The 26,097-nt window shown below is 46.1% G+C and overlaps 1 long non-coding RNA gene across 2 annotated transcripts in view; it reads right to left on the bottom strand.

Annotated features, from left to right (window-relative positions):
* Positions 1-4,548: 4,548 nt before the first annotated feature.
* The window catches only part of LOC142031602 (uncharacterized), a 76,725-nt gene continuing 55,176 nt past the window's right edge, over positions 4,549-26,097 (bottom strand). For both annotated transcript variants that reach the window (XR_012650573.1, XR_012650574.1), the window contains exon 5: positions 4,549-4,656. This is a non-coding gene — a long non-coding RNA (uncharacterized LOC142031602). The remainder of the gene's footprint in view (positions 4,657-26,097) is intronic.

Below are 26,097 nucleotides of genomic sequence, written 5' to 3'. Positions count from 1 at the left end.
CCTTATCCCTAAGCAGCATTTAGGACATCTAGTCTGCATTTGGTTTTCTGATGGACGCAGGGAAAATCACTTTGCCTGTGAGCATTTCCCAAGCTAGATAGGATGCCCTCACAGTTCAGAGAAAGGCTTTTCAGCCTTCCAGCCCTTGAGACATTCACTTTGAGGATGAAAGACTGTTTGTACTACCAATTCCTTTGAAACAGAAAGGGGTATGGGACCTAAAAAGGGAAAAACAACATTTACAGGCAGAATATTATGACAGTGAAATTTTTCCAGCAGCCATCATTTTGATGGGAAGTGCCTGGTTACTTCCATTTCCAGTTTGGGTTCATGTTGAAACATGATATCTCAAATTGCCTGAGGTTTTAAGATCAGGGCTAGCAAAGCACAGATTAACTGTAGTAAACCCAAAAAGGGGGTTTCCAGCTCAGTTTTGAAACTGATTTTTGAGCTCTTTCAAGACTTGTGCAAGCTTTCAAATAGAAGAATGGAAAAGTTCCCCAAAACAGAATATTTTCAAATAAAAAATGTATATCAAGCCATCAGATGAGAGGGGTTGGGAGAGGGTCCCACCGAGCACCGTTTGCCCACCTGCACGAGTACGCAGCGTGTTGAGCTTTGCCAGCTCATCACAAAAACTTAATCTTGCTGGAAGGGAAAGTCTCCAAAGAAATGCTTCCTCCCTGAAGCACAAAGCTGTCACTCCCGGGAAATGGTATGGAAAAGCTGCCCCTGTGCATTAGAGGTTTAGGAAAGAGAGGGTGCAAACAAGGATGCTTTACCACCTGGACTGGGAAAGACATTTGGCACTAAACACCCCAGCTTCAGTACTATGGATGTAAATAGGAGCAAGGACTCAAAGCACAGCGATTTGACTTGCTCCTGCTTTATTTAAAGGGCAAGCATGTCTAGGAGCAGCCTAGGAAGCTTTCTTTTCTTTTTTTCCTCCCTTTTTTTTTTTCTGGAAAGCTGTGGGTGAGGAGTAGTATTACTCACCCCCGGTAACTTAACACAGAAGGGACACACTCGAAAGAGGAGAAGAGTGCATCTGGCTGGGGGAAACCACAAAACACCCACCCCTCCACCCTGGCTGCCTTTGCTGCATGGTAAACCTCCCTCTTTTTTTCAGAAAACCCTATTTACAAACCTGGTGTAGGATGTCACACATAATTTACTATGTTTACACGAAGGAAGGAGAATGGAAGGGAGCCTGCCAGCACAGTCATTGCAGTGGGTATCGATCCTTCACCATCTATGCTACGACATGTCGTCTTGCCCATGACCACAGGGCTGGGATGCCCCAGGCTGTGCATGGGGCAGAGGGCAATCATGCGCTGGGCAGAGCTGGGGGCAATGGGCAATCCAAGAGCAGCGACGGGGAGCCTGGCAGCATTGCCTTCCTGCAGTGTGGTTTGACATCACATGGTGCCAGGTACAGGGCAAAAAATATGATCAAAACCTACCTCGCTTCTGTCACATGTTCTCTTTTTTTCCATATTAAATAGGATTTTGCAATTATTATAGATCTCCTACTAGAGCAAGACTCTTTAGCAGAGAAACCAGATGTGCTTAGAGTTTAAAAACATGAGCTGAGAGCCTGAACTTTTAATTTAGGGAAGGGGTTTTACCAATTAAATTAGTCTGTATTTTCCTGCTCTCCCCTCCAGGCTGAGGACCCCTGGTGTCAGGCTCTGTGTAAACTGCGGCTGAGAGGCTGTAAACTCCGTGAAGCGGGGTAAGCAGCCATCCTAATAGTGAAGGGAAGTAAAGGGTGAGAGAAGGGAAATGTTATCCCAGTTTGGAGCTGGGGGGATTAGCAGCTGGGTAGGATTCAAGAACGAGCTTTGGTGCACAAGTAGCTACTTGCCTCTCCTGTATGCGCCTGGGGTGCCTGTGGTCCCACGTCCTCCTGAGGGGATAATGCTGGGGTGCTTTTCAAAGGTTGCAGGGTAGGGAGACAGGTAATTCAGGTAATACACAGGGCCATTGACTTGAGCTGATACGGGGCTATGCAGGCTCCAAGAGCTGGAGGAGTGTGTCTTAAGCTGGCTGCTGAGAAACAGCACCCCTGCCTGCTTCCCTCCCTCTTCCCCAGAGCTTAAGCTGTTTGGCAACTGTGCTGTCCTGAAGGGACCATTGCAGCAGAGAGAGACAGAGAGGCAGGGGATGCACCTACCTGCTTGGCCAGCAAAAGTGACTATAACATGGTCACGTGCTCAGCCTGGTTTTTGTTTCCTAGCAGAGGGAACAAGAGTTCACATCACGTACGTCACAGGCTTTTTGGTCACTAAAGTAGGGGTTCCCCACACTGGCTGAATTAAAGCATCACGGCTGTGCTGCAATCACTTTGCCACGTTGAATAAGGCTCAAGGTCTGCAAAGATGCCTGGGCTGCAAAGCTGATCCAAGCCCAGCCCTCCCAAGGTCCACTGTTGATGGCTCCAATTTATCTTCATGTTCTCTGTCCCTCTGCCCCATACCACCCAGCCTGGCAAACCACTCCTCAGAGCAGCCCTGTGGTCATCAGCACCACTGACCAGCTTCCTCACATCTCTCTGGGCTCATACCTCGCTCAGCCTTGTCACATCCCATGTTAGGTCCTCTCCTTGGGAGCACTCACCGAAACATATACCCAGCCTGCGTGTCCACTAAAGGACATTTTGTCATCAGTACTAAACAGCTTGTTACCAAACCACCGGTGGTGACCAGCCCTGGAACCTCTCCTTGCCCTGCAGATGATGTGGCCACAGCAAGCAGAGCAAGGCATGCATGGGAACCAGCAGAGGCAAGGGAAGAAAGCATGCAGACCTTTCATCTTTGGAGAGGCTGCATTTCCTCCTTAGCCTTAACTTGGCCCCTAGGCCGTTTTGGTGGAGACTGCCATCACAAACAATGTGGTCTGTTTTCCTGACCAGTGTTCAAGTGAGAGTCGAAATCCTCTTTGTTAGCAGGCTGGGTTTTCTTCTCCTGTTTTCAGGAAAGAAAAAAGAAAAGGAGCCCAAGGGCAGACCACGACAAACTGGATCTCCTCCGTCTCTCTTCCAAATCTTCCAGAGATATTATTTCATCCTCATCATGATATAGAATAATATTTATCTCAGCTGCAGTCAATATAGAGCATCTGTAGCATGGTGCATGTGTGTGTCTGTCACACATATGGATGCCTGGGATGATGGAGATGAGTTCAAACATGGCCCTGTAACATGAGTCTAGCAGGAACTGCTGGCCATCATCCAAGGTAAATGGCCAGAACTGTCCATACGCAGAGCAAAGGCGGCGGTCAGCTGCTCATCTAACTACATTCACGCCACGCTTGCCAAAGCAAACGGGCTGCTTTGACCCCGACTGAGATTCCCAGCACAACCTTCTTCAAGCAAGCCCTGATGAACCTTGAATTATGCTGAAGTACAAATAAAGTCCATGAGATGGGAAAGCCCCAAGAAAGCATGCTCTGTGCTGATCATCAGACAGCTGTAGCCGGGTTTGTACCCCCTCCTTCCTGAAGACACTCATATTTTCTGTAGCAGTCTTGAAAAGAACAAAATCCTTAAGATTAGAAATGCTACACAACTCTGCAAACATGTTTTTCCAGGAAATGAGAAATACTCATTGGATTGAGGGAAGAATTTACATATCGTAGGCTACCAATGCTATTCAATATTGTTCTCATCAGAAAGTTTTCTGCTGGGAAATGATGTTCTGTGGAGCTACCTTGCTTTTTGAGAGCACTGTGCAATACTGCTTGATTTTATCAGAGTTTACGGGCTCAATTTTATCAGAGTATTTTGCCTTTTAAGTATTTAAGTTTTGCATAAGCTTAGATATTTCATATTAACATCAAAATGTAATTCAGATAATTTTTAATCAGTGAATGATTTTTTCTCATTGAAAAAAAAATCACTTTGTGGGCAAATTTCATAGTCCATTTTGACATGGAAGGGAATCAAGTTTTCCTTCAAATTCCTTTTCAAATTATGAAAATTTTCATAGAAGACAACATCTGGTTCCCACATGTATCTGATTTTTACCATGATGAAGCCTTCAGTATGGTGTCTCTTCACATCACACAAGATTAATTCAAATTGGCTTGGATGGGAACAGTCCGTGAAGGCTAAAAACTAGATGGGAGAAAAAGCAAAAAGGCAACCAACAGAGTATACTGTTGGCAGAGCTGGTGGATTCCATTGGGAGGTCAGTGTTAGGTCTGACATTTTTTTGCATCTTTATTAATGACATGAAAATGCAACATGATATGCCAGTAAAACAAGGAAAAAAGAGTAAAAAAAAACCCAAAAAACAACCAACAAACCAAAAAAACCTAGTGATGCTAATAGCAAAAATGTAGTATTTCCATGAGGTTACTGGTTAGACAACACCTGAAATAGCATGGTCTTTTCTGGGCACCCAACACTATAATTTGGAGGGAGTTCATAGAAGAGCGACAGAGATGGTGGAGATGGAGGTGTTGAACTTGGCTCAAGGAAAGGTTGGACAGAGTAACAGGCTATGAGTGCTTAAAGAAAATAAACACCCAGGGAGAAATCCTGACCTTGTTGATGCTGATGTCAAGACTCTCATTGACTTCAGTGGAGCCAGCCTCCTTCACACGAAGGAGGAAGAGGAATTATTTAGTGGTGAAGAAGGCTAGATGCAGGACCTGTGGGATGAAAATAGAGGAGGTAGACTGCAAGTTCAATATCAAGGGAAAACAAGGCAAGAAATTTCAGTTTTGTTCAAAGGCAGCAAAATCCAGAGTGCCAGCTAACTGATATAGAAAGAGCGAATTGCAGTTCTGTAACCCTTTAATTAAACCAAGGTTAAATAAAACTAGTGTTACATATTCAGCTCTGATGAGAGAGGAAACTAACAAAAGCAACGCTACACCCCCTGCAGCCAAACTCCCAACTGTAGCAAAAGACAGCATCTCCCCAGTTCAAGCACAGATGGTTTTATATGGGAAATGTAAATAAGACGTTACCATCTGGTTAATAAAACACGCATCTAAGCTAGATTTGACTAAATGTCCCCAGATGTAAAGATTTAAAAATACTTTTTTTAAAAATGCATTTTTTTTTAAGGTTTTCATTCAGAATGCCCATGGAGGAAGAATTCCCACTAACATCAAAAGCACTGAACAGAACCACAAAATGTCCTATCTGTCTGTCCTATAAATTATGAATTTATATTAAACCTCCTTGCTATCTGTGCAGAAATATAACCAGGATCTACTGCCAGAACGTATAGTACACTGCTCAGTGCATGATGAAATCTAGAGGCTATTGGAGAAGCTGGCTTCTGAAATATATAGCCTATGTGAAAAATAAGGCATAAGGCAAGCTATTTTCAGAAAATGGTAACTTTGCTGGAAAATTCTGCTTTGGAGATGGAATCTATTTATGCATTTGAGTTGAAATTGTCAACCAGTTATTTGTGACCAAGGGAAACACATTCTCAGGGAAGTGGAAACACTATTGGTTATTTTTTCAAAAGTCTTTTTATTTCCCAAACTGACATACTATTAAAATAAAACTCAAAAGGAAGGACTAATTAACCCTAACATCAAAGGAAAATTGTTTACTCCAGGTTGCACAGAATGTTTTGAGTGACTTACTTAAAGGAAAGGTTCTTGTCTTTCTCCTTTTCTTGCAAAGAAACCAAGGAATTTCCAGTTTGGCTTGGCCACCTACCCAGGTGGTCCACTACATCCATCTCTCCAGTGAATGCTAAGTTCAGCTCTGCCAACACCTCCTACAGTTCTCCCCATGAAGAGGGGTTTTACCCACAATTAACATTAGAATAAATGACTGAGATAAACAATAGGAAACCATTTAGATCAAGGACAATGGGCATAACACAACACCCTCTCAAGTCAGAGGAGAGAGTCCAAGTGATTGCAGGGGGTTACACTAAGTCTGAGGCAACCAAACAGGAATGAGAAAACACAGCCCCAAACCCCCACACTTGCCACACCAGCATACTAGCTGTTGGAGTTTGCTGCCAATTTTTATCTTTATAAAGTGGCTGAGGTAGCAGGAGAACTGCCAGAATGCAAAAGAAGGTAAGATAGCATCGCTCAAAGTCTCTGCACGCCTGCAAAGAGGAAACACACTTCAGCAACAATACTAAGAGCCTGCCAATTTCACATGAGATAAATAAGCAGAGTTACCCTCCTCTATGCGTGTTTTGGAAGCAGCTTTAGCACTACATATATCAGCATTGTCTGTTAGAAAACTCTTCCCACCTTACTCAGGTTTTGTATGTCTGGGGTTTTATCACCTTTCCAACCACCATGAGTGCCAAAGCTGTGGAACAACAGCTTGTCACCTCTGTGTGTCTTCAGGATCCTCACTGAAAATTTGGCTGTCCAGGTGAAGAAAGCAAGAGGAAGGTAAGAGATTTCTCCTGAGGACCACACAGGAGGTTTCTAGCAGGGTGTGATATGAATGCAGACCTTCTGATCCACCAACAAGGCCACCACGATCTGTTTGACTCCCTGGAGGTGTAAGGTTTATCACTGTGAGACTGTATTACCAGGACAGGACAAAAATCAGATGTTTCTGAGGACTCTAGCAGAAAGGCACAGGGAATCAATGCTGTATATTCATCATATTTGTAAAAATATCCTCCAGTTTTATTTCCTTTTTAAATACACAATTTTAAAGCTAAGAATAGCACACTGGCATCGTTCTACTGCTATTATCTATAAGCTCTTCGTGTATTCGAGAGGCACCAGTGAGGCTCTCAGGCCTCGTGATCAGGTCCAACCTCATGGTTGGACTAGACAACCTTTAAAGGTCCCTTGCAACCCAAACCATTCTATGATTCTAAGAGGTGGTCAAAAATTGGACCCAATCTCTCAAGGAAGACCTTGGAGAGCTCCCATGAAACCCTGATATTCTGGTGCCAGAGCAGGCGTTTTAATGTCTCCTTTCAATAAAAATCTCCATTTAGACATCAGAACTTCAAGAGAAGATCTCTAAACAATCCAACAATGCTGTCATCCTAGCAGGGCACACAGTTTGTTGAAAAAAGTGGGAAAGAATCCAACAGTACAAGGGTTGACTTGAAGCATGACTAGCATCCAGCTGAAGTCCATCAAACATCAGAACCTGCATTTCTGGCTGGACCTCAAAGAACCACTGCAATGTCACCAGCTCTCCTTGGACCGGGTGAAACACTACTGAGGGCTTGTTGCTTTTGATCACTCAGGATATATAAAGTTAAATCATGAGGGAAAAACTCCAAAACCTTACTCTTGCTTTGCTGGTAAAGTGGATGAAAACTTTTTCAAGACCAAACCGCTCTTTAAGTCATTGTAGATTTACAGAAAGTTTTTATCTTTTGCTTTAATTTTTACAGTTGTTACACTTTTTATTTTAAAGGAAGCTGAAAACATTTACTGACATGAACCATACTTGCTTTGTGCCTTTTCAAGTACCAGAAATGTTCCATTGCAGGCACTCTTTGAAATGTTTTCCTTTTTCCTGCACACTCTGTAAGGTTATGTCAAGTTTCCTCATTAGAAGTAAGAGGTGATTTCTTATCAGCTGCCTGGCATGGTGTAATGTTTGCATTACGTAGCAAGATGGATATTGCATTTTAAGTCCTCAAAACTGTGAGAGTGGAGAGGAAGGACTGGGGCCAAGGGACCGGCATTATCACAGGGCAGTCTTCCTGCCTTGGCCACAGCCAAGAACACACACACGGGAGCTTCTCTAGACTTCTCCAAAAGAAGTCTTTTTTTTTAGTAACTCAGCCACACAGGAACCATGGCTGGACTGGGTACCCATTTAGGCTGCCCCTTCCCAAGTAATACAAACAAATCAGGCCGTTCTAATGAGGGGAATTGCATCCCTCCCTCTTTAACAGCTCCCAAACTCATTTTCCTTTTCATCCCCATATGTTACCCCAGAACATTTCACCAGCCAATGCCCCTTTTTCCCCAAAGCCAGCTCACTCGAGAGCCTGGCTGGGTATGCCGCTGGTGGACTGGTTCAGCCCCTCTGCTTACCTTCTCAAGAGATGCTCCCCCTCACCAAGCCTCACCAGGACCACAGATCTTTGTGGTCCTCCACAAGGTCATCCTCTAGAGCTGATTTTTGCAGGGAGGTGGAAGGGGAGAAGATGACCTGAAGCATTTTCTGGTTTATTTCCCATTCCTCCAGCAAATTATCTCCAGATTACATCTGGCAGGGTGTGAACAGAAAGTCCTCATGAAGAAACTCAGACAATGCCGGAGCACGTACAGAAAGAAAGCCTGGAGCTGTGTGCGGAAGAGAAGAGGCATGAAAAATATGAGTGAAAACAGCAAAAACGGGAGGGGAGAGGAAGGAGCCCTCCCCTCCTGGCTGCTGAAGCTCCATGCGTTGACAAAGACTACGGACACCTGTGCCCAGGAGAGGACATGGACAACAACCTCCAGCTGTGGAGGGAAGGGAGAGTTTGTGGAGCATTTCCCAGTGCAGGGGAACGGAAGGAGACCTGTTCTTTTGGTTCAGTGGCCAGTCATGGCATGCCTGGTCCCTTGATGTGCTCATGGGGAGTGATGACAGTCTTCAGTGGTGTGGGTTGGGTTTTAAATAGCCTCTTCTGGGGCTGCGAGTCAAGACTACAGGGCCTTCTGCTAAATTTATGGGATTAACATCTCAGGTGCAGACAAGCTGGAGCGGAAATGGTGAATCTGAAAAAACAATTAGGAGGGGAAATAGGCTGCTCTTTCCTGAATTAGGGGGAATGTCAGGATCGTTAGGTCCCCTCTCCCTGTAAGCAATGCTTACTATTGCAGGCGCTTGTCAGCTCCTCTCCCTATTCTGCTCTGGACTGGGCATGAACTGGCAGTACTGGTGTGCACAGAAAAGAGGGATTTTTCCTGCATTTTCAGGGTGTCCCAGCATGTTGCACAGAGCCCTGCCTAAAGGTCCATACTGGGAAGCACTGGTGGGTTGGGCAGGTCGGGGTGAGCAGCCCACCAGGTGCCCAGGGCACACTGGGCAGAGCTGGGGGAGGCTGGTCACTCAAGCACCCACTACCACCCAGCATCACACAACCATGGTCGTGCAATGGCAAAAGCTGTAGTTAATATGGACAATGGCTGAACCCTGTTTCTGGAAATGCAGTGCAACATAAGGATCCTTGGTAGCAACACACGAGGTCCACATGGTGATTGTGCACTGCCTCAATTTCCTGGAGGGGTTCAAGCCAGCCCCTAGGTGATATTTTAGCACAGTTTCTTGTGTATAAATATTTATAAAATGCTTGCTTCAAATACTCCTTTAAAAAAAAAAAATTAAAATTAAATAACTTTCCAAATCCCACTACCACTTATTGCATCTTTAGCAAAATATTTTCTTAACCTTTCCTATCTTCAGCCCTGGGGCTTTCGCTAGCTAAGCAAACCTTCCTCCTCCCCATACCCCAGCCTGCCTGTTCTCCTCCTGCAGGGCAGCAGACAGCTTGCTTAGTGGTTGATGAAGTTACATAGGACTGTAGGAATGTCAGGATTTGGAGGCAAAAGTAGGTGGAGGGAAGAAAAGAAACTTTTCAGATCTGTAGTCCCGTCATGAGCACTTGGTTTTCATCCACAGGGGTCAATAGGAGAACGAAAAAGTTCATTGACAGTTTACTGGCATGCAGCATATTTGACTTGCAAGGCTTGGGGCCTTGGGCAGGACTGAAGGGTTGCTCTGGGTGTCCTGAGCACAGGAGACCTCTGCTTTCTGTAACTCTGCCAGTTATCAGCCAGTTCTGTGTTGGGATTGGGCTGGACATCATAACAGAAGGGCCATGGGGTCATTTCTTTTTTTCCTTGGGTCTTGGCTAGCTACACAGGTGTCCCAACATGGGAGCAGTACCACATCAACCCTATAAGCATCCAAACTTCAGCCCTGAAGGTAGCAAAGAAAGCATTCGAAAGGCTCAAGCTCAGTGATGAAGGTACCATCTCTAGCTGGAGAGTGCCACAGGGAGGAGAGACCTTTTAAGCAGCTCTCAGGACGTGGAAATAGGATTGTCTATGTGATGTCCAGAGGCGGACAAAGCTTCCCTTGAGGACCGTGGAAGGATCTCCTCCCTTCTCCACCCAGGTGAAAACCATTCCTGGCCTGGGACTCTGGTTCTTCCCAAACTGACCACCCTCCTAGCTCACCCAGGGCAGAAGGGCTACAGCCAGTGGCCAGTGAGACTCGATGCCTAAAACTGAATCAGTCCCCTTTTTAAGTCATCTTATTACTTGGGATATTATAACTCATTTTATGTCCATAGCGTTTGCCTCCTTTTGTTCCTAAAATCATCTGGTTAGCAAATCCCAAGATAGAGCTGTCAGTCTGCCCCTGGCCATCTCTGCTGCTGCACATGAATGGGGACAGACTCATTTTGAAGTGTTCCTGGGGTAAGGGTGACCTACTTTCATGGCTGTGGTACAGTTCATTACAAATTCCTAATGATCTCATTGTTCCATTAAATGAAGGTTGCCACCTGTCCTGAAGACTTTAGATCAAGCTGGGATTAACATATCTGCTGACCCATTTCTCCCTTTTGTAGGACACAACCCCATGATCAATAGGGGTTTCATTCAGACCATCCAGGGTTGAACCTTAGCAGCGGTGTGGTGCTGTGTCCGATTAGCAGGGGATGCTGAGCAGTGGGGCTCCTGCTGGTGCTGGGCACTGCTGAAAATCCTGCCCAGCTGATTTGGGCATCAGATTCCACCTGCCTAGATCCCACCAGAAAGAAAGGTCAAACCTTATGAATAATTTACTATGGAAAAAATCAAGGAGAAGGGAATTGCCGAGGTTGCATTTAGGGCAAATGAAATTCTTCCAATTTAAGAGAGAGTCTATAAGAGACTCTATTAAGGACCTGGAGGCTGCCTGTGGTTTTGCTCTGGGCAGTCATCCCTAGTGCAATATTATGGTAACAAAAAAGCCCGGCTTAGCACCCAGCAGCCATTCTGGCTTGTGGACCCTCACAGGAATGCTCGTTCGGCAGGCTGTCCCGGTGCAGGCAGTCCAGCTGGGCTGGCAGCGGGGTACAGGCAGCCCCCCTTGGCCCCTTTGAGGACAGAGCCCAGTGGCTGAGAGGGCTGGAGATGGCAGGTTGGAAGCACAAGCCGTGCAGCAAGAGGAATAAAACAAATAAAGAAAGAAAAAGAGAGGAATAAATTCCCATGGACAGGCTCAGTGAGCACATTGCAGCCAAATGACCTCAAGTGCACCGCTTTCTTCTCTTGCTTGAGGAAGGCAGAAGTACAGCTGCATTTTTCATAAATAGGAACACCCTAGCTTGATGTTTTTTAAAGCTGTCTAGACAGTAGAGCAAGACCTTATTTCAAGTCACATAATCACTTTCCCATTTTTCTTTGCAGCAGAGGACGTTTTCCAAGATTAGATAGAAGCTGGTGGAGCAACATGTTATTAACCTTGGGTGTGCCTCCCTGCTTTAGGCTCTCCTTGTCCGAGCTGGAGGTGCCTTTCTGTCTGATCATGTCTCCCCTTTATTCATGCCTTCCCCCTTGACAGAAAAGCTGCTTCTTTCACTAGTTTGCAAAAGCAAGACAAAATTACACATGGGCTGCAGACAACTGGGAGCACAGAGGGTGCTGCGGTAAAATGTCGGCTCCCTTCAGCAGAATGCAAATATTTTGCGTTTCCCAGCACAGCACTGATGCCTCTACCTGAAAACAGTATTAGAGAAAAAAAATAAAACGCTTTGTGCTGACCTCCACCAGGCCAGTGTGCCCCAGGCTTTTGGAAGGAGGTGGTCACAGCTGCTAAGTGTGAAAGATGGTGGAAAAAAAAGCACTACCAGGAAAGGATGCTCTCAGCAGAAACACATCCCTCTGGCACACCTTGCATCGTGCAGCCTGCACCTTCCAGGGCTGGCTGGCCCTGGGCATTTTTCTGGGCATTTCTCAATCCTTTTACTTTTCTCTGTTAGGACTGCAGCTGATTCCCACGGAGCAGAGAAGGTGAATAAAATACCCATGTGCCATTTGATTGCAGCATGTGGCCTGACCCAGCAGCAACGGCTCATCCCCATTGCCTGGGGATAAGGAGCCGCCATGGAGATGTTGCATCAGGCACTAGAAGATGCTCCTCTAGGGCCAAGGACAAGGCTTTCTGAGCGTGAATGGCATGAAACGGGCATGTGAGTAGCATCCTGTACCCGACATGGACCATTTTTTAGCGCGGCAACATGCAGCGATCTGTGCTCAGGTTATCCAGGGAAAGCAGAGTCCAGCTCGGCTCATTACATTGAATTAAGTCAGCAAGACCTGAAGACAAATACACCATCGCAAATGAGATTATTTCAGTTTAGAGAGCCTGGTTTGCTGCCCTGCTGGAAAAGCACCGGGTTGGTAGGATAGAAAGTTAGTGTTTTCAGGGAAGGCGGGGAGGTGTTTGTAGCTGAAGCAAAGTGCGCATTTCTTGTCTGGTGTTACAAGAGCAATGCTGACCCTCTCCCTGAGCACTGCTTATGTAGGGTTACCCATTAGGAGTAAAACATGTGGACTGGGAGAAGAGGACTGCCCTCCTCACCACCTCTCTACAGGATTGCCACGTCTCCCCACGGCTGTTAAAGTGATTAGGCAAGCACAGTAGCAAGCCTGGGCAGGGATCTCTCTTTTTTTGCTTGCTTAGCATTTTGCTTTAGAGGATGCAGAACCTGACTTTGGGAATAATTTCAGCTTGAGAGTATCCAGTATTTCTCTGCTCCCTAAAGCAAGCAGTTAAAATCATCCAGGGGAGCTGCCTTTCCTTAAACAAAAAATCTCTACTGCAACGCAGAAAGCGAATACATGAGCTCCCTGATATTAATGCTTTACTTCACAATTTACATATCAAGTGCTTTAATGAATTGTTTTCAGTATCATTGTTCCTACCATGAATAAACTTAAAAGTAATGGATTTGTAATTAATTAAAGTTTAATTACAATAGTTTGTCATTTTATTATTTGCAATTATTACCATAAAGGTAATAAAAATTGCAGGATGTCACAACTGAATACAAATCCCTAATCAGAAGCAATCAACTCATGCCGTAACCTTGAACAAGGGTGATTTTATTAATGCACCAACTCTGGAGCCTGAGCTGCTGCCTTGCACGCGGTGACTGCAGTATCCTCAGCCCTGGCTGGGGCCACATGGTGCTTTGGGTGGTCATGGTGGGATCCTCTTGCCCCTTCCCTTGGGTAGCCCTGGCCGTTCCTCCCCTTTGAACCTCTTTCTCCACAAGCCAGAGACTCAACCACTAACTAAAGATGCCTTCACCCACCTCCTGTATGTTCCCATTGGACACACTGATTTGCTAAAGCAGTTATCCACCATAATTCTTATTTAATTATTAGCTATCATTTCTTCCGGGTCCCCTGGATGAGTTTTTCATTTGTATCAAGTTTAAAACTGCACATTAAATCCTAATTTCTGCATCATATTCTTCTAATATTTAATTTTCAAACAATATTTTTTAGTATTATGAAAGGTCTTTCCTAAACCACTCCAGTATTCCGCCTCTGACTTGGTGAGCCCTGCAGCAGAAGTTCCTTTGCTCTGAAGTATGAAGGATAAAAGGAGAAGGGTTAAATTGTATCTGTTTGCTGCTGCTGCTGTCCCCATGACTATTTCCAGGACTCGCAATACCCATGTTCACATGCAGTTAATTCTTCCCACTTGAAAGAACAAGATATGCATTTCCTCATCCCTACATCTTGATAGGCGCCAATCATACCCATGATTCCCTGGCATATTTCATTTGGCTTGGCCTGATATCTTAAAAAAACATGTTTTAAAGCAGTTTTCCACTGGCCAGTCTCAAGACATCTTCAGAAGGCATGAGAACTGCACCCAGAGCAGCGATTAGCCTGCAATTAAGCAGAGACTTTCCCAGTGAATGCCCCCAAGGGGCTATATTCATGATGTGGGAGGGGGTCTTCAGGTTGGCTTGTCCCACCCTGCTAAATTTATCCCTTCTCACCATCCTTTGCCAATCTTCTGCATGGCTCAAGCCCTCAATCGGGTTTGCTCTTTGAAGTCATTAATTGGTTGGGAAGGAGCAATTCCATTTTTAGCTTCATTTCCCAGGGAAAGCATATATACATTTGCCTGTCCTCCCTTAATCATTACTGAATGTGTTGGCCAACTTCATGCAAAACCCAACAGAAGGAGAGAGGTCTTGGTGCCACTCTGTGCCTATAAGTTACATAAAAACTAGGCAGCTGGGGAGAGGCAAGAGAAACCCATTCAATGTCCCCAAATCAGTGGGTGACTTTCATCAGGCTTGAGAAACCCAAGACACGTATGGACCCCAGGCAGACTGCATGACTCCAAGCCATCATATTTCAAATGCAAAACATTTCTGCTGCTTCTGGTTGGGAACTCAGCCACCACTTCATAAATCAACACCCCTGCTATCGCCTTTGCTCTGCCAGCAGATGGTTTGATGTGAAACAATACAGTACTAGAGGCGTCAGCTTCCTTGGGTTATCTTAGTGGAAGGCTAACATCAGAGACCCACTTTATCCATCGGGATGGTGATATTTTCAAGCTCCTTGCCTCCAACCAAAATTTCCTTGCACGACACCTTCAGAGATCTAAACAGCCTCTATTTTTAAGCTGTGATACAACAGCATTTTCAAAAAGCTTGAGATCTCTTACATCTTAGCTCTTCCACCTTAGAGAAGTTTGCAGATACGTTCAGCTTCATGCACGTGGTCTTTCAATTGCCTTAGCATGAGCTGAGACTTAAACATGTACATGAATCCTGCAGGATCAGGGGCTAAAGTTAGGTGAAGGGTAGAAAACAAACCCACCATAGTCCTGGGGTATTTGCATTTCTCGTAAACATGCTTGCAAAACCACTTAGCAAATGAACGTTAATTGTTCTGCAGAAATCCCACCCTGTTCAAAGGAGAAGGGGAAAAAGAAAAAGCCCTAGGTAGATGTTGCCAATTTTTCCTTTGGCTCCCCAAATAAAATTCAGGTGATCTCATCCCACATTGATCAGCAGAGACCAAGTAAGAAAATCAAAAGGAAATTACTTCATCTTAAGTGCCTATTAACTGATGTGATTAAAAAAAAAAGCTCCATTTGACAGTAAAAAACCTTGTGACCAGCCCATGAATGCCAGAACAAGCTGGGTATGGCTGGAGCTGTCAAAGGCATGTAACTGCAAACCTTTAAACCAATTTAAGTGCCTTCAGTTGGGTTTGTGAGACAATCATGCCCCGAACAAACATTTACATGAAAAAGGCTGCAGGCCTCCTCTTTTGTTGCTTTTCCAGCCCAAGGCTGGCAGAGCTGGGAGTATTTTACACACACTGCAGCTGCTGGGGTAGCAGAAATAGATAAAACTTGACAAATTAACACAGCATACACCAAACAAAGAGAGGGACCTTTGAACTTCAGCCTTGTGGCTGCAAGGATGCTGAGCCCAAGCTTAACTCATAGCAGTGCTCTGGCTTTCAGGCTTGCCCCACCATTGCATCTGGTCTCAGCAAGGTGAAGTGCAGCAGTGATGCTGGCTGAGGGGCCAGAAGCAGGGATGGATTTGAGTGTTATCCTTACCCGGGGCCAAAAGCAGAACGAGCCTGAAAAACTAAGTGCATCTCTTGGGATTTAGGGATTATTGAGATGATTGAGAAACCCCCTCTCCAGAAACACCTTAACTCCAGCACTTTTGCAGTTGTTTCAGGCGTGTTTCCGCAGAGCAAAGTAATTACACCATATAAAACCAAACTGAAATGATTATCGTAAGCCAACGTGTACACAAGAACAAGAAGTCACTTTGGGGAGAGTTCAGGCATTAACTGCTGAACTTGGTTTGACCTACCGACTGCACAGACTGGTGACTCTCAAAGCAGCTGAGGCTGAGGACGAGAATCCCTTGGGCTCTTCTTTTCTCTCCTTGAGCCTTCCTACAAGCTCTCCTCAATTTTTTAAAGCCTTCCTTGGCGAAGGTGACTTCTGCCTATCTTGCCTTGCCCAGCAGGTCCACTTCAGATGTTCCTAAGGTGGGAGGGAAACCTCTTCCTCCCTCATTTTTTCAGGGCTTTCTGTGTCTGTAATATATGAGTTAATCCATTGTTCAAGCCATAACCTTGGCTCTCGTTGTGGAACAAACAGGAACTGGGGTGGCTTGACAGCTCCGCTACTTTCTTCTCTCTGGATTTAGACTTTCATAAATGACCCTGTCAAAGCTACGCCTCACAATGTTACAACGCTAATTGTTTGCAATATGGATTGATGATACCATATTAAAGCCACTTGGCAGGGATAAGGTTTGACTTTTTGTGTTCAGATGAACAGCAGTGTGGATGCTTCAGCAGAATGAGCATCACTTGGCCTGCCTCCATATCTGGCCACCAGCGCTTCTGCAAGCCAACGTCTCTGTGGTTGAGTGCATAGCATCATCTTAGGGCACCCTGGAAAATGGAAGCCATTCTCCTTCCTGAGATAAATCCTCTCTTTCAGCCCTTCTTCTTTATATGGAAATACTCATCAAGTTCCTTAAAATAGGAACAAACAGGAAATTCTTTATATGCCACTAAAATAGAGTCAAAATCCTCACTAGATTGACACAAAGGTAAACAAAACATGGAAATAACTCGATTCTTTTTAACTAAAAAAGATTCATCTTTCCTTATTTTGCCCTTCATTCCTTCAATGAAAGCTTCGCCAAACTTTGTGGCAGTTCTCATTTTCAAGAAAGGGACCCATATGACAATCTCTTCCTACTTTTTTAAAAAGCAAGTTTTGTGACCACTTCTTTTCTGTAACATCTTTCGTTCATCACCGATGTCATTCAGTTTCCAGAAAGTAAAAGCCAAAAAGAGGAGCCGTAAGCACATAATCATCTCCTGGCAATTCCTGCCCCAGGAAGGTGTGACCAGGAGGGGTTGCACAATGGCAGTTGGAGAAGACAGACCGGCCGCAGAGCCGGGAGGGGTCCGGAGAACATCTAACTCCACATGTCCCATTGCATCTCTCAGCACTAAACACTTCCAATGCATGGTGGTCACGCTGTGAAGTCTGGACAGGTTCATGCAACGAGGACTCTGCTGAGGGTTAGTAAATACAGAGAACCAGACCCGGAGCAGATATTTTTGTGGGATAATGCCTTAAAAGCAACATCACCCCTTAATGGTCATCCCCACAAGTCCCACCAACCTTGGCAGGGGTAGCATAGACTGGGGCTGGGTGTTTCTGAGAGACCTCACATCACCATAATCCCACAAAGACTCTCTTCTTTCTTTCTTTTAAGTCTCCCCTGCCAAAACTACGTGAGGTTTTCACTTTCTTTCGGCAGGGAAATTCAAAGACCTGTGCAGATTCCCTCGTGCAGTGCCGGGAGAGGGGAGCGATGACTGATTGATCTACGTTTCTCCTGTCAAGAACACCAAAGGAGGTACCAAAAGTATCCGTCTTCTGGGAGAAGGTTAATTACAGAAGCTCAGCTTGCACACAGGGGTCCCACCAGTCAGCACAAGATAAGCAGCCTTGGGAGTATAAATTATTACAGATGATAAGGCAGAATTTCCCCTTAAACAGCTTTGTACATATGTTCCTAAGATTGACTCCAGAGACGCCTGTCATCGGATGTCAAACAAGAAGCAACAAAAATTACAGAGACTTAATTTCTTGTCTTTTTTTCTTGCAAGCATATGACACTTACTCCCTTGTTTAGATTAACTGAATGATTTCAGATCCTAGCAAGATGTGACTAGATGACAGGACCTGGGAATCAGAACTGAAGCCCAATCACCCATGCTTGATCACAGCAGGCAGCAAGAGCTCCACCACTCCATCACGCCTGCAGAAATGGAGGCTGGTTTTAGCTCTAGAAATAAGATAAATTACAGGCGCCAATTGCTACACTTTTTGTTGTGACTGTCTCTTCTGCAGGCAGTGTATAAACAGGAAACCATGGCCACATGGCAGGGAACTGACTCAATACTGGTGAATACTGATAGAAATCAGGTCATATTGACATCCTTTGTTTATGCACTGCTTTGTTAACACTGTTTATCCTTAGTGTCTTGGCCACATATTTGGAAAAACTCCCACTTTGCCACCCATCTACCGCTCTTTTGTTCCCCCCAAAATGTGCCACTGCAAACCCCTTGCCTCTAACCATCATCAATAGCAGCTCCTTCAGACCAGGACCTAAGGGGATGAGTGATTTTGGGGTACAAACCAACTTATGCCACTCTTCCAGGAAGGTTTCTTCCTGATGCCTAGGAGCTTGCTATTAGTTTTTGTCTGCAAGCGGGAATTTCTCTCTTACCAAGGAGCCAAATCTATTTTAAGTGACCAACCTGCTGAAATGCAGCCCACTGCAGGACAAATCTGCAGTCTAACTGTGCATTGCACAGCAAAGATCAGCCTCCATTTGGCTGTCAGCTGTTTATCTCTACCTGGTAGTTTATTCCAAGCCTGAATTCATCCCACTGGAATGAGGAGTTTACATGTATTATAAATTTCTTCCAGCATTATTAACACGCCAACAGCCACACAAACATGATTCATTCACAATGTTCTGTATTTTACAGCAGCAGCTCATCTGTTCCTAAACACTTTCCTCCCCACTCCAGATATGCCAGAAATATCAAGGTAGCGTTCCCACCATCAGCTCTGGGACATCAGAAATAGATGACATGAGAAGACCCTTGAATTCCTGCATTCATGTTTTAGGTATTTCTTTACCCAGCTGAGTCCACAGCAGGTCAGAGGCTTCTGCTGGCAGCTCCTTCTTTCACATACCCTTGGCTTTAGAGGAGGAAGGCCACTGCAAAAGCCAAAACTTTTTTGCTGAGAGGAGAAGGAGATTTCAGGTATAAACTGTTATTATTCCACCCCCATTTTTACCAGCTAGGAGCTTCTTCTCAACCCCCACATTTCTGCTGTATTGCATTAGCTCTTGGTCTTTGCGATCTAATCCGGTTCATTTTTTAAGCATTGCCTCTATCAAGGGAGTTTTTATTAACCACACAGCATGAGGAGTTTAACGATTACTGTGGGCTAGCTGTATGCTGAATTCCTCCCTGCAAATCACCCCCTCTCCTCTGCATTTACCACGAGTCAACCAGGCTCAGCCGTGGGGATCTGCCCAGCCAGACCCTCTGCAGATGGGCAACATGTTGCACGTTGGTACCCAAAGTCATCGATCACGTGAGGAGGACCTACACCCAGTTATTGACTGGGGTCACAGAGCCCAGTCCCAAAGCAGACAGTTTGGGACTAAACAGCTCAATGCCTCAGGGGTGGTGGGATGAGGAAGAGGATGAAGGCTGGGAGGCATTTTGCCAGCCAATGACCTACTAAAATTAGTGAGCTGGGTCAGTGGGGGTATGCAGGGAAAGGCTTTGTTCATGGGAATTAGGGCCTGGGAAAGCCTCTGTCTCTGTCTCCCCACGTATAATACTAGGAGATTAACTGGCCATGGCATGGTACTACGAATACCTTGCAGGGCTTCATGGTGGGCTTTTAAAACATGAAGAAACATGAAGAGCCAGCAAAGTTTGGAAAATGAGTTCTAAGACCTCTGACCTTCAGCATTCAAAAAGATAGAGGCCACCTCAGGCTTGAGAACTTAACAACATGGGAAATACCCTACTGGTCCCTGCCAGGCCAAGGGCCCACCTAGCCCAGCCATGCCAATAGGAGATGCTAGTTTGGGTGGTCCATGAGCCCCCCCCTTCTCTCTGCTGCCCTTCACCTCGGATGCCTCCAGCAGCCCCAGCTCCTGCTTGCATCTGTCAAGGAAGCAATATTCCCCCATTCGCTTTTCCTGCTGCCGTCGCAATTTTGCAAACCTCCATCATCCCCTCCAGCCTGAGCAGCCCTGGCATTTCAGTCCCTCCTGAAAGGGCTCCATCCCCTCCATGGTTTCAGCTGCCCTCCCTGGTCCCTGCTGTACTTGAACTATTCTCCTCAAGATACCAAAAAAACCCAGCCTTATTTATAACTGATGCAGTTTGGGGCAGGGTCCTTCCAGTTCTCATGGACAACCACACACAGTTAAAAAATCTTGCAGCTGGTCAGACCAGCCAGATGTTATTGCTGCAAATTTCCTCAGCCCCGTGCTCCTTCAGTAAGGGGAAAACTCTGGCTTCAGCTGCAGCCGTAAAAGAGTCTGATAAAGATATAGGGTGGGTTTGGTTCTGTGCTTCTTCAAGGCCGTGTTAGCAAGAGCAGTTTTGCAGATGCTCAGATGTTGCCAGATGCATCGCAGCCGAACCAGTATGAACTGGGAAGCCGACCTCAATGAGGCCATGTCCAGCCTCTGCCCCGAGCATCCTAAAAGGTTAAGAAGGGCCATGCCACCGCGTGGGGCAGGGTTTCATCCTGTCCTCAGTTTGCCTGTGGGATCCAAAAGGAATTTTTTCCTATTTCTCTGCCAGGCAGAAAAAAAAAACAAAAAAACTTTGTTGTTGTTTATACTGGACGGGATTAAAGTTTGCAATATTTGTTATATTTAGATGCCTTTCAGACCCAGATTCAGGGAAACATTACACACGATCCTTGCTGTTTACCCTTCGCTCCATTCCCTCGCTTTTATTGTTCTTCCAGTTTATTCCTCTTCCAATTTAGGTTACATTTCCCAAGGACTGCGGCATAAACCCAGATTTCCCAGGGAAACCAGCAACCAGTTTTGCAGCTTCAACCAGACCACCTCGGTCCTGCCTAAAGTGAAGTGCATCCACTCTTGCCTGAATCACAGCCTAAACGACCCCTTAAAGTGGATAATTCACCCCAAGATAAAAGGCATCTATCTACTTGAGCATGATGCTTTGTCTAGGATACCCCAGCCTGCCCTTGCTCCCCCTCAAAAAGGGGCTGCCAATGCCCGCAATGCTGCAGGGCTAGGACTGATGTCCAGCACAGCCCCAGCTTCTCCAGGGACCAAGAAACTGTTGTTTCTCTTCCCCCTGAATTTCTTAGGAGGAAGGGATGCTGATAAGCCCTGCAGTGAAAGACTTGTGAACAAAGCCCAGGCTGCAATATATTCTCATAAAACCTTCCCAAAGATGAGCATGTGAAAGATCACTTTATAGACAGGGCAGGCGGGAGAGAAGTTTACATCCAGTGCCCATTTTCCAGTAAATCATTCCCTTCAATCTAGCTGATTTTTTTTAATTTTTTTTTTTTTAACTCTGTGTCCACTACAGTTTTCCAGAGCAGACACATGTTTTGGTGCACTCTTCCTCCACCCTCCCTTGCAGGCGAGGCAGGACTGAACGCCTGATACCTGATCTCTCTGCTGTGCCCTGGCTAATGGAAAAAAGCTGCTCACTTGGAGCTGCTCTGATTTATTCTGTAATAATCTCTCCGATAGGGAGTCTTTGACCTCCCCACAGAGGCTCCATTAAAACTGAGCCTGGTAGCTGGGTAAGGACAGGTAGTTATTTTCTCCTGAAAGCAATGGTTGTGCACAGTAATGTGCCATTCCTGCACATTGTCTTCACCTTAAATATAAAGACAGCCGTCAAAGCAGAAGCTTATTTATTCACTTTTTGAGGTCTGGTCCAGAACCCATCATTTGCTTTAGCTCAAACCCCTGCGCACGGATCCTGGCAGAGCTCCTGCGTGTGTTTAATTTGAAGAGCGCAGATTATCTGCCCACTCAAAGCTGAGCTTGTGCAGAGCTGCGTGGAGGAGCAGGATGCAAAAGGCACTTTGACTCCAGCTAAGCCTGACCTATCCCTTCTGGCCACGGGAAACCCAGGAACAGATGTTTGGTGCTGGGATTTTTCTCCCAAAATATCTCGGATGTTTAATTCACATTTTACAGATTTGCTATTGCTGTGTATAGTATGAAGGAGAGCACGCTATCAGGTTGCAGGGAGGGGAAGAAGGTATCTAACAGCTTTTCTTCTCTTTTTAAAGATGACTCAAGAGAAGATTTTGGTTTTGTAAGCAATGGGCAATTTTTCAAATGCATTCACTATGATCTCCTTGGAAATCTTTGCTATCGTCCACATTTAAAGCAGCGTTATTATAGTCTGAATAGCTGAGCGTTGAGTGTTTACAGAGAGGGGTACATCTTTCATTAGCCCAAATGATGTCACTAGGTAAAATAACCAGATGAGCTTTCAAGCGCAAAAGTCCTTCTGCAAGTCTTCTGTCTGACTGTTTGCCCAAAGATCACTGGATTATTTTGGGGGGGGGGGGGGGTGTCCCCTTCAAGCTTTACACTGCTTGCAGTGATTAAGTGATTTCAGGCAAGATTTTTGCTAGCAGTTGGTTGTCACATTTGAAGGAGTCTCTACTACGGCAAATGGGGCAAATTTTAAGAGCCCTCCACTCACTGCATGTCCTGATGTATTTCATTTGTGCAGAAGCCCACCTCTAAGATGGCATAGAAATATTAAGGTGCATGGCTGGTTTTATGCCTTTTTGACCCAGAAGGGAAAACTGGCTGTGTGTACTAACAGCTATGGAACAAAGCCAGAGTATTCAATCAGAAGACAAACGATGTGCAGGAAATCTCTTAGGTGACCAAATATTTACTGCAGCAATGAAACTCCCCCCAAATGTTCCCACTCAAAAATACTTGAAATTATCAGACTTTTTCCCAACTTTTCTCTACATGAGTAGTCAAAAAGTTTCCTCTGGGAAGACCTCGCAGAGCCGCAGCTGTGTTCCCCTCCTGCCGAATGGCCTGGAGCATCCTCTGGACACGGACCAGGAGGCACAAAGAGGTGCAGGACCCCACAATTCTGCTCCGAACCTGTCCCCCAAGGACAGGGGAATCTCACAGTCCTAGCTGGGTATTTCTTTTTCTTTTTTAATGTAAATAAATCAATGCTAAAAGTAACTCAGGGTCAGATAGAGCCTTGCTGCACCTTTCCATCAGGGCTGGAGGGAGTGTAAAATGGCAATGCAGAGGAGAGCTGGTAGGGTGGTGGGCAGCTTGGCCGTCCTGCTCCCCCTGTGCAGGGTGTTTCTTTCCAGTGTGTGAATCGATGAGGGTTGTTTTCCTAAGCACTGCAAAAAGCTGGTTGTTTTTATGCCCCTCAGCTCTCTTATCAGGAGAATAATGCCATCAAATTGGGGAATAACCAGCAGCCGCCTCTGCATAGCTCTTGGCTCCATTTAAAGGTCCCATGAGGCTACAGATGTGCTTTAACCTCCACGGCAAAGGCACTGAGCACCCGTCCCGGCTGCTCAGCTTTTCAGGCAGCCGGTTATTGTCCCCAGCATTGCTCAGGCTCTTCGTGGCCATGCCAGCTCAGAGCCCGGCACCGATGCAGCCTCCGGGGTGTGCAGCATCCTTGACACGCCTTTCCTCTCATTTTGGGCAGGAGACGTTGCGGGTATTTTTCAGACCATGAATTCCTCATGAGTTGGGCAGGCTGTCTGCAATTACAACATTTTTGCAGGGCATGAAAACCATTTTCCACCAAACCCTGGGGACCACAGTCGCCAGCCCTGGCAGGGGGGGACTGGAGCTGCGATGTTTCCCCACCTCCCCTGGCTGGGGGGCTGCTTTTTTTGATGGCTGGGCTCCAGAGAGGGCTGACGTGATAGCCTTTACATGCCATATTATCCACACGGAGCTGAAGCCGCTGGGGATCAAGCCAGGGGGACCCCGGAGTTACACCCAATTGCCCACGGGAGTGTCGACGCTACGGCAGCCGGATGAGTTGCTGCTTGCCAGCCGTCTGCCTGCATGCCCTTTGCTGCTCCCTGTGAAAGCTTTTGTCAGCCTGACATGCAGTGGGCGAGGGGGGGGGGACGCAAGCACAGGCAGCTGCCGGCACCCGCCGCAGCTCCGCTAAGGCTTGGAAACTTGCTAAGAGTGTTTGAGCCTCGACAGCCAAAGGCGAGAAAAACAGGGGCTGTTTTTCTTTCCTGGCTGCTCCCATTGGACAGCTGGTCATTGCTAGCTCCTTCCCCTGGCTCCATCCCCGCGGACGGTCTCAGGCTGGCAGCTGCCGTGGGTATATCGTCCCCTGCCTGCTCCGGGGTGCCCAGCTGGCATTTTCTTCCGGACAGGGTACCGACTCTTCATCAGCCTTCAAGATCAGAGCATCTCGCCTCCCACAAAAATGCCCAGACATCCACAACCTGGCTTCTCACCCTGCCCTGGATCGTGCAAGCAGAGGAGCCCGGCATAGCCAGCCAAAATGCCTGGACCCAAAAGCAACTAAATACTCCCCGGGCCAGAGCAGCTATGCCAGGAATGCTCCAGTGGGCTGCCAGCCAAAAACGTGAACTCCTCCAGCAATGCGGTGCTAGGTAGTTTGAATTGGGTGGTTTGCTCCTTCCATTGCAATTTCTCTTTTTCATGCTGGTTTTGCCTCGGTTCTCCACCTCAGTAGTCCAAGCGTGCTCATCCCTTCTTTGCAGTTCCTATATGCACATGATGGACCCATATTGCCAGTGATCAAAGTGAGAATAAAACAGAGTTAAAGAGCTTGTATTGTGCAGGTGAGCAAATGCAAAGCAGAGACCAAGAGAAAGCTCAGCCCTCCTTTGCTCCTTGGTGTGACTATAGGTATGGGACCTTACAGCCAAAGTCTTCAGAGCTTGGGAAAACATGGGATTTGGGGACCTAACTGAAACAGAAGACGACAACAGAAAACCAAACCCTTAGCTCTCAGGATCTGAGCTCAAAGGTGGTACCCTGAGCGCCATCGGGAGCAATTTCCTGAGGGAATTCACATCAGCCCCATCACAGCAGTGCGTACGACTGAGCGCTTGCTGGACATCTCATGCCGCAGCAAGGGAGGAGGTACCACTTAAGGCGATGTACAGATGTGGGGATTATCACCCTGATCTCCCTCCATCCTGACAGAAAATCTGTCCTGCCAGAAAGCAGCACAATCCTGCTGCTGTAATGCCAACCTAAGATCTTTTGCTAAATGTTCCACCCCCCCCCCAAAATGCTGCATTTCAAAGCAAATCCTCCTGCCAGCATCTCTATTTATACAGTGTCAAGCACTGATGCCATTTAACAATGCCCTCCCTTTTCTTGACATTATCATAAACTGCACTGCCAAATTAAGCAAACCTGCTGCCCAGCATATGTTCTCATCTTTTTCTCCTCTCTCCTCAACCACTGCCACTACCATCCCTCAAAGGGACCAAGTACAAATAATTCAGCCTCTACCACTTGGACTGGTTTTAATCAAAGGATTTGCTGGGTTTCTACCACGTGGGACACCTCATTAACAACTTCACACCTTTTAGAAGGAAAAAAAGTGGTGTTATCCATTTCACCATCACTGCTCTTAATGCTGGTACCTGGTGTTTTGCAGCAGGGTCCCCTCCCAGGACAAGTTTTATTTTGGTGGGGAACAAAACAACAACAAGATTAAAAAAAAAAGCATTGCTGGGCTGAAAAGGCTTAGAGATCGGCAGGAGCGCATTCGTCAGAAAGGAGATTAGAGCCTAATGAAATTTGTCTTTGTGCACGTGTCTGTTTCTTTTGGGGGGGTGTCTTTGTAAAAAGGCAGGCTTATTAAAATGCAGGGAGAACCCCACACAAAAGACATTTCTTAGGGTCCAAAGGCGCACTTATTAATGCAGAGGTTTTTGTATGGAGCATGCCAGTTTCAGGAGATTTGGGGTATTGTTTGGGGAGAAGAAAGCAAGCCTCACTGATCGTTTTCTTTTCCAGTTTTAGTCACAGCAGCTGAAACAAGCAGGTGCTGCGATTCAGAGCCTGCAGAAAAGGGCAGAAGATGGGGGGAAGGGGAACGCTACAGGGAAAATTTCATCTGCATGAGGAATTTTTATTATTTTGGCTCATTAAATTGCAGCACAGCAGTGTTGTGTCCACATTCCTAGTTTCCTCCATGAGGGTGGCATGTTAACTGCTGGGAAGCATTGCCCAGGCACACCATCAGAAGTCAAAGCCTGCTTTAACTGCAACAGGTTGGCATCAATAGCCAGCAATTTTAACCAAAGCATCCATTTTCCCACATACATCTCTGATGATACCAAACTATTGGCATGGAAGAAAATAAGGGGTTGTGGCCGAGATACTGGTGTGGAGCACAACTCCCATTTCCTCCATTCATTTCAAAACACAGCGAGTCAACACCCTGCTGCAGCAACCTTAACGCTGGTGAGCAGCATCTGCAGCAGCATGGCTG

The sequence above is a fragment of the Buteo buteo genome, chromosome 5 (assembly GCF_964188355.1).
Source record: "Buteo buteo chromosome 5, bButBut1.hap1.1, whole genome shotgun sequence".
In the NCBI taxonomy this organism is placed as follows: domain Eukaryota; kingdom Metazoa; phylum Chordata; class Aves; order Accipitriformes; family Accipitridae; genus Buteo; species Buteo buteo.
Note: the sequence above shows the minus strand (reverse complement) of the source record. Positions and strands in the feature narration are given on the sequence as shown.